Raw genomic sequence first — 9,532 nt, forward strand, 5'->3', positions numbered from 1 at the left:
GCGGTTATTTATTATTTCCTAGAGAGACTGGTTAACTGTAACGTACATGTAACAAAATAATGAGGCGAATGAACCCTAACTGTACATACTCTTGACAGAAATGAAATGCACACAGCATCGTAGCAGGTGAAGTGAAGCATTGTCTATCAAGGCTGTTTTTCTTGGCTGCATCTCAGATTGTGTGAGGATCCTAACCTCAGGCACAATAGCATTCATAAACAGCCATACATTGCTTCTCTTTCTCCAATGACACATAAATACTCATTTTAAAACGAAAACAATCGTATTAAATACCATTCATTTATATCTGGATTTACAGATGCTTGTTATGTTGGAAAACCTGAACCCAGTATAATCCTTGCATCCTGAGAAAGATAGAAGGGAAATAGTGTGTTAGAACATTACAAGGTCACAATAAACATGGTTTCCAAATGCACAGAATTAGTTGTTTTTATTCTGTAGTAGGACATGCGGAGGATCATGATATTGTCGTTTTCTTTTTCTTTTTCTTTCTTTTAAACAAAACATTTAAAGAAACTATGCATATTTTTAAGGGGTGGGGCGATTGGAGGGGGTGTTATTAAAAATGACTTTTATGGCTATACGGATTTTGGCTTTCTCTGTTGTGACCAACGTGTATTCTCTAAAACACATGGTGATTACTTGACAGGTCAGGTACTTATATACTAACAATAGTGATTCTCTTTGGATTAACTCAAGTTAGGATACACAGTTGAATTATGAGGATGCTTGCTAGGCTGTGCTAATTACCACGCCCAGTTTTTATGGAAACACAATGTTCCTTCCAGTTTGGGAGTCATCATTACCCCTTCTATTCTCCAACACCCTTTAAAAATCACAATCCAATCCATTCCTCCCCAAAATCGAATATTAATATAATTTGAGTTCTTGATGGAACTACCATCAGGACTGCAATGCCCCGCAGCTGAAATAATATTTAAAATAGAAGGGATTTGACATTTGAGAAGTCAGTGGCTTGAAATACCCAGTTGTACTTAGCTAATTCAGTCCTTAACCTCTGGTTTCAAATAAATCAATTACAGTCGATTCCACTTCAGTTCAGAAGTGCACAGGGTTTTAGTTAATTGAATACATTTTATTCACTTGCTAGGAATATTCATTTATCAAAATTTCAAATTTAATGTACATTTCTTTATAACTCAGGTTATGTTGGATTGCACAATCAGATCAAATTTGCCCTGGTTTCCCCAAATGCTGCTTAAAATCTAAATTTCACCACTCTTTACAAAACAGTGTCTCCCCATTCCTTTCTCAATCAAAAGTAAATTCATAATAATTCCAGGTCAGGCAGGAGAGCTGTTTTCTCCCCACAAAGAAAAAAAATCTTATATGTGGTCATCAGCCTTGTGTTAAGTTTAAATAGGTTAAGAACAGAACTGGATTAATTAAGTTTTGTAAAAAGTATTGACCTGAAATTAAAAAAAAAATTACGCATGGTTTCCATTAGAGCTTAACTTTGCTGCAGCTGACAGGTATGACAGCATTTTGTGGTCTTAAAGCCGCAGGCCCCTTTTCTTAACCCTCTCTCTTCCTCTGCTTCCCCCCTCTGGCTTTTGGAGAAGTGCTTGAATAAATAGCAAATTGTTAACTGAAAGCAGTGCGGTTAAACGTGCCCAAATGAAGTTGTGCTTTAAACAGATATTGATGTATGCAGTGTTTTATATTTATTGTTTGTAGCATCCTGCTGGCAGCAGTTTACTGTTTGGAAAGGAAAGGGGTTAATTAGCGTCATTATCAATCACTAATGCTTGCCTAACGTGTCCAAAGAATAATCAAGTTAGAGGACGGCATGAAGCCAACAGCTGCTTCATCCCAGTTACAGATCTGCTCCTAAGCCACTCAGTTCTAAGGTCGGGGGGCGGGGGGGGGGAACGGGGAGGTGAAGTGAGGGGAAGAATCCTCATTACTTGGGTAAAAGGGCTATAAAAACAAGAGATCCAAGAGGCGGAAAGTACACGTAAATAACCAGCACTTTCATTCTCTGAGTTACAGGTGCAGAGATGGCAGTGGTTCTGCGGCAAGACTACAGAAATTTGTTCTTTAATTTGTTTGATTATCCAAGTGGGGCATTTGAAGAAACACATCTATGTTTCCCTATGGCTTAGCGCTATGTGGTAAAGAGACATCTGAAATGCGAGGAGAGAAGAAGAAATAACCCATACACGCCACAGACAAACCCAAGTCAGCTCCCAGCATCACCCAACCCGTCCATGTCAGAAGAATGAAACCACAGAACACACCAGGTAACAGTAGTTCTCACACCTCTTAGGATGCTTAGGGGTATTTTTCCTTGTGAATTTCAACGAACAATTCTTTTTCATATTAAACTAGGTTGCTGCACAGGTATGCCATGTCAGCTTTCCATTGTTATTGCTACGATGATACTGTCCTTCTTGTGACACACCGTGGGAGAGAAACTGAAAAATTTGACCCTGTGATGGGTTTCTCCTAGAAGCTCGTCTTTAAAAACATTATTTGCCAAGTTAACCATGAGTTAAGAACTAAAGACTCCATTAACGATCAGAGTTTACTCAACTGTCTTTCTGAAGGCAGGAATGAATTAGTCCAAGGTGGAGTATTTATTAACAGAGAGCAATTGTATGATTGAATAAAACTATGATTTCTGTCCACAAAAGCAGTAGCCCAAACTCATCTTTGCCCCTATGGACATAGATGAGAAGCGTTCTCAAACAAATCATGAACGTAAGTCCTTCCCTGAAGAAGTCATTGCTGTTTCCCATGGAAGACAGCAGGGTGGCCATCAGAGTGGGGAGAGAAAAGGATGTTGGAATGGAAAACTGTGTAATTCACGTGTCAGGGAAGGTCTTGTGTTTAAAAAATGTTCTGCTCCTTAGGATCATGGCTGAGAAAAAGAAAGGAGGGAATAAAAGAGATTTGGGGCTGGACCTGGGAGCCCTCTAAGTGTTAAGTGTTATTCATGTGTAAAACTGTATTTTTTCATCTTTGATGCCTAAAAGGGCAGTGTTGAACCAACTTTGCTTTCACAGAGAGATTTATTTTTTAACAAAAGAGCAATGCAGCATACTGCTAGAGAAATCTATGTTAGAGAAGAAGGAAGCTCAGAGGAAGATGACCTTTCCACAGTAGATACTTACGGATACATACATTTCTCTCCATGCTCCCTCCCTCCCTCCCTTCCTCTCTTTCCACCCCCCTTTCTTCTTTTTCTCTCTGTCCCTGTCTGTCTGTCTGTCTCTTTCTAACCCAAGAATAAGTTTAATGTCTTTGGGGAAGCTTGGTAGAATTAGTTTGATTCTGTACGCTAACATCCATTTAGAAGTGGGAATATTTTCAACAGCAAGGCAGGGATTTTTCTCAGAGTGGCCCAATTCCATGCTATGCTTTTTTTGCACGTGATTTTTCTGTGGAAACAAAGATTATATCCGCCAAATTTCAATAACAATCTTAAGTATAACCCCTCAGACTGAAGTTGGAGTCTCGTGGTCCACCCTCTGTTCACTTGTGGCCCGCTGTTGGGTGTCCATCACAGCTCTCAACTTTGGCAAGTTGAAAGGCCCGGGGCCCTTGATTTCTTCTGGACCCACACCTCTCCAATCTCTCTTGAGTTGTTCTGGCTCATCACCTTTCTAAAATCCAGCCTATCTTCGGGAAATGTACACACATATGTATATACATTTATTTATATTTATATCTGAGGTGTTTGGTCAAACTAAATTTAACTAACATAGCTTGAAAGAATTTTTCCTGAGGCACTGAGTTAATGCTAGGATCAAATTTCCGTTTGCCTTGTCAGCTACCAAATCCTATTTCAGGATCCCCCCCACCCCCGTCTTTTCTGCAGCCCCCGGGTCTGGGCTGCGCCTTTGTCCGCAGCATGGAGTCTGCCTCCAGCGCCAGATCCTGGGCTCCGGGCCCCAGGACCCCGCCCGGGAGGGGACAGCACAGTCCGTACCCCCACGGCGCCGGCCCGGGAGCCTTCCTGGCTCAGTTTCCCTGAAACATCCCGCCGCGCGCCCCTTTGGATTGGAAGCAACTTGCAGCTTGATTTTGAGGGTCTGCAGTAGAGCCCAGCCTGGGGTGGGACGGCGGCGGGGGTGGGCGCGGGCGGCCCGGGAGGCGGCCGGCCGGCACCCCTGCGGGTTAGACCCAATTAAGCTGCAATAAAAGCCTGAGGTCGAGGTTTGGGACTTGCCTCCTCCTTCCCTTGGCGCGCTCGCCGGTGCAGGGGGCGAGGGCTGGGAGGCTCCAGGTCAGGGTTTCCCGGGCTCTTTCCACGGGAACGGCGCTCTAATCAATGAGTGGAGGCGGTGGCGGGGAGACTTTCTTGCTCCCTGACACCCAGGGGGGCGCCAAGTTTCAGCATCCCTGGGCAGGGTCTCCAAGCAGGTAGAGCTGCGTGGGGCTTCGACTCCGGGCACCCGCATCCTTACTCTCCGACCAGGCCTCCTCGAGCTTTTCACTCTTAGCCCATTTCACCAGATATCGAACTGTCCGATGTCTCCCCCGAGGCTTCCCTTCACCGGGACCCAAGGCACGGCCTGGACCCACGCCGCCCGCCCAGCGCCTCGTGCCCACCGCAGGACAATGACCATTAGCCACTTGAATCTTTACAAACTCATTAAGACCTGGTTTTATTGCAACAATTCGATTGACCTTCCAGTACCCGTTTGGGCGAGCATCCCAGACAGAACTACCCTAGCAGTGGGAGATTCTGTGGAGGATCGTTTATGTGACCCACTCTGGGTCTCCACACCCAACATGGGTCTCCACACCCAACATGGGTCTCCACACCCAACATGGGTCTCCCGTTCGGATGACCCGAGATGAAGGCCTTGGGAGGTGTTGCTCGCCAATCCCAGGCCCATTTGCACCTCTGGGTTTTCCCTCTCCCCCCCTCCCCGCCTCCCAGCCTCCCCGCTCCCTCCTCCCCCCATCCTTCTCCTCCCCCCGCCTCCCCCCCACTCCTCTCTTTGTAAAAATGCGCTCTGACTTTTGGGGCGGGGCCGCCTGGGCTGGGCTGGGAAGGGGGGGCTTCGCAGATAGTTGATATTCCGGGTTCAGCCGCTCTCCGCGCTCCCATTCTCTAAGCTCAGCCGGGGGGAAGTGTCGCCCCGGGCCAAACATATGCTTCTTTCCAGCGCGCTAATCCACCTTCAGCGTGGAGGCATAATTGCTCGAGTGTCCATGGATTCGCGGCGCTTTGTCCCTCGCTGGCTCCCATCAGCCCTGGCACACGCCATTTCAATCAAATCTTTTCAGAAAACTGTCTCCTTTTATCAAGTCCCAGCCCCTGCGAACGACCGGGGCATTTAACAAAACACCCTCGGTGTTCCGCCCGCCTCCTTCGGCTCTGGCGGAGCAGGGAGCTGAGATTATTGCAACAACTTTTCATTGAGTTCAGCCTCTGAGAAGGCAGAGCGACACACACACACACAGAGACACACACCACACACACACACACACACACACACACAGAGGGGGGAGAGGGGGAGAGAGAGAGAGAGAGAGAGAGAGAGAGAGAGAGAGAAGAGAACAACAAAAAAGCAATATCAGCATCCTAGATCCACGTGGGTCTTTTTCTAAAGCCCTTGGTGTCAGGTGTATTGGAAAGGAAAGGTCAGAGGTCACCCTCAAAGTGAAAACATGTTTCATCTCAGTTATTTTTTTCTTTGAAATTACAGAAATCAAGTGCCTCTGTGGAGTACTTGGGCAGTCCAGTGGGTTAAAAAGACAGGCAGAAACAAGCTTAGGAAAATGGGCAGAGAAGAGGGAAGAACCATGTCTGAAGGATGTTGTTGGTAGTCTCTTTCTCAAAAAAGCTCTCACAAAAAATCCCCGGCGCTGAGTCCTCTGTAGTATCCAGTTTCTTTCTTTTGTGGCCAGTGACAGGGATAAATGAAAGTTGAATCCGAAGATCTCTGTCTTATGATAATACCCTCTTGGTAAATATGGAAGTCTTACACACTCCTGATTTAATATTTTGACTGGATTCCCAGCTTCAGGAGAAAAAGCTTTCACTGATTAGGAGAAAAAAGAAAGGGAGAACAAGAGATTGAATTTTGGACAAGACCTTAGAAGCAGATCTTAATGTTTTTGACGCTGTAGAAAAAAGTAATGAAGCCAAATGCAAAAGACAAAACATGAGGTTTGATTTTGTGTAGCAATTATTATGCAAATACACACAAACAGAAGAGATTGTAGTTCTATTATAGGAACACAGCTTTGCTGCTTGTTTATAAAATGAGAACGTCAGAATAACGAACAGTTTTCTTCAAATCCCAAATCACCCCATATTGAGACTGATTTCAGGGACTTGGGTAGTTTTCCTTCTGCAACAATTTATTTCCTGATGATCGAGGAGGAGAAAGGCAATGTGAATGGACAGGACCACTTGTTCTACAGTCTTGGAATGCAGTTGGTCTTTATGGTATGAAACTTCATGGGGCTTTTTGGTGACTCCCCTCACTCCTCACATGTCCAAGTGAAGGAAGAGTCTGAAAGGCTTGAAAGTGAGAAGTTCTTCCCTGCTCACATAGACCCTACAGTGCCAACCCCAGGAGCCATGGTCCACCTCCAAAGTCAGATGAAATCCTTGAAGTCCCTTCCATTAACCAAGTGGATGAGCCAAGTTTGCTGTGGATGCCAAGGTCCAGGTGTTTAAGTCAGAGCTCCATGACTGCAGTTTAAATAGGTGATTGGAAATGTAATGCCTGAAGTCCTCTAAAAATGTTCAGGCCAGCGTGGGATGAGAAGGGATAAGACTTTTGGGGGAAGGCTGTCCCAATTCATCCTGGAAACCGGAAAATAAGACACATTTCTTAGCTAAGTAGCTTCATATCTTGAGAACTAGAAATTAGTTTGTTATGATTATGAAACACAACCAAAGAATGGTTAAAATCGTTCAAAATTTAAACCATGAGGATCATCAGAGGGAAAAGGAGAGTGATTTTTAAGTTTTTATTCATTTGCTGATATTATGATCCTTTTGTAATTATTGAACAAAAGAAAGACATAGTAACGCGAAGACCTCCTCCAACCCTCTTTTCATCCCTGCAGTCAGGTGGGGAGGGGAGGGGGGACAGGAGGGGAATTTAGAAGGAAGCAGTAATCTTGGGAAGGAGAAAGAAGTTAAAGATCAGGATGGCAAGGACTGTAAGGACCCTCTAGTGGGGGAGACCATGCTCAGTAAACATAGTTGTTACATATTCCCTCAAGTTCTCATCACACTCTCCATGGTCAGTTGAATGGAAGGACCCGGGAAAATGAGTTCCAAGAAAGGAATCTGTTTTCTGGAATATCGGGGAGCACAGAAGTGATGAGTTCTAACCTTGAGGATATTTCTCCAAGTCAAAATGGTCTTGAAGATTCCCATTAAGTTCGGAGGTTAGGAACTGGGTGGGTGTCTCCTCTCGCATCATGAGACATAAGCGGGTGGCTCCTGAAACAAGGTGGGATGAGGGAGACATTGTGAGGAGGTGATGAATAGCAGGGGGCTTCTAACCATCCCTGGGACTGTGCCTTTAGAAGTTGCAGGAACAAGAGAATAGAGGAAAGCTCTGATGAGGTATATCTAAAATTAAACCAGACCCTTCATAAGGAGATCCTACTTAGAGGGGTTTTTCTTTTTCAAACACTGAAAGAGATATTGATCTCTCCAAATACCACTGATACCATTGTTATCTAACTCTGTTACAATGCTGAGAAGCATCTTGCTGGGTTGGTTCAGGAAAGCCACGGAGAGTGCTGACAGGGATGCCTGGACTGGCACTGCCCCTTTAGGCTCTAGAGAAGCCACGTGTTCCTCAGTGACGTGGCTTGGAAGGGGGAGAATCCACCTGCTTGTTTCTGAAGGGGCCTTTTGCTACTAACTCCATCAAGAGGTCTGAGGGGAAGCATGGAGCAGGGAGGTGCCTCAGAGAACTGTGGGGCTGGAAAATTCCTCGCTATACCCTCTAATATAACTCCCAGCCCTTAGAAGTTCGTGGCACTTTAAGAGAATCAAGTCACCGGTCTGTGACTGTGCAAAGCTAGAACTACTTAGGGAAACCATCTCAGTGGGTGTAGGTAAGTACGGAGAAAGTCCTAAGGAAAGGAAGCAAGAAGGAAACAAGAGTTCAGAGAATCCTCTTGAATCCCCATCCCTCCCTATCTTTCCCTCTCTCCCTGCTGAATATTTTGGCTGAACTTAGTGTTTCTTTGTATTTCCCTCCTTTGCTGAGAAAACCTTAAGAACCTTCTACTAGGCTTAGATTTAACCACAACCCTTACTGAATCTGGCTTATGAAAACCAGACTTCTCTAAGAGACGGGTCTTCTGGCAGCAATTAGTCTGACTTTTCTTAACAAAATTCTTTGTAATGCCATTCAGAAAACAGGTCGGTAGGAGCTTGTGGCAGGGAGTGTGCGTGTGGGTGGGAGTGGGATGGTGTTACAGAGGCCAATTTGTATGATTTGGTGGAAAAAGAATCCCAATGTTAGCACATTAACTTTGGGAGCTGTGAAATATTTAATTAGTGCACCGGTTGGGATCCTATTAAAACTGGCTCTATTTCTGAAGACTGCCCTGAAAATCTGCTTGTTCCTTTCCTGGGTGCAGAGTGGAAAATGGCATTGCCATCTTTCCTTGGCACTGAATTATTTCACAGTTTACCAAAGCAATTTATCTTTAAAAGCAGGACTGCTTGGAACAAATGAAAGAAAAGATCCAATTAGTGAATAATCGAATGTAGAAGATTCTATGGGTGGCTATGAGAAGAGAGTGCTAGGATCAAGGAAACAATGGTCTGTCACCATCCTAGCAGCAACTTCTCTGTTTCTGACTGATGGGGCAGTTCCACAGTCCTAGAAATGCCCTCCTATTGGCCTCCTCCCCTACATGAATTTAAGAATCCAACCCTACAACACACACACACACACACACACAAACACACAACAAACAAGAGACCTATTCATTGAGTCTGCAAAGCCACCTCTCCTCTCCTGGTTATGCAAATACTAAATTGAATCAACGGGCTATAGCGTTCAGCCCATTGCTGAAATACGATAGAAAAAAAAAAAAGTTGGGTATTCCAAGGAAATTGATTCCAACAGTTCATTTTCAGTCTGGGTGGATGTCTGTGTGTCTGAAGGTGGAGACACAAATCCATGTTGTTGAAGTTGTGGCTGCCACTGCTGCAGCTCACAGGTTTTGATCTCCGCCCCCTCCCCGCTCCTGGGGAGATAAGAATTTGAGCCATTTAAGATGCAATTCAGAAAACTCTGGGTAGCCCGTCGCGGGGGGTGGGTGTGAGGTGGGGAAGGACTCTTCTCTGAACTCCCTCTCGTCACTGTTTCCTCGCTGCTGGCAGGACCCGAGGTCCAAAGGGCCACTTCAGTTGCGAGTCCACTCCAGACGGGAAGGCGGTCAGCTCCTGCCTGCAGTCTGCCGGGAGGAGGGAAGGACTGTGGGGACGGCCCGACAGGCCTCGGAGAGCAAACACGCGTTCCCTGTCCCCTGCAGACCTGGGGCG

Source organism: Mesoplodon mirus (genome assembly GCF_964341445.2).
Source record: "Mesoplodon mirus genome assembly, chromosome: 12".
NCBI classification, from domain to species: domain Eukaryota; kingdom Metazoa; phylum Chordata; class Mammalia; order Artiodactyla; family Ziphiidae; genus Mesoplodon; species Mesoplodon mirus.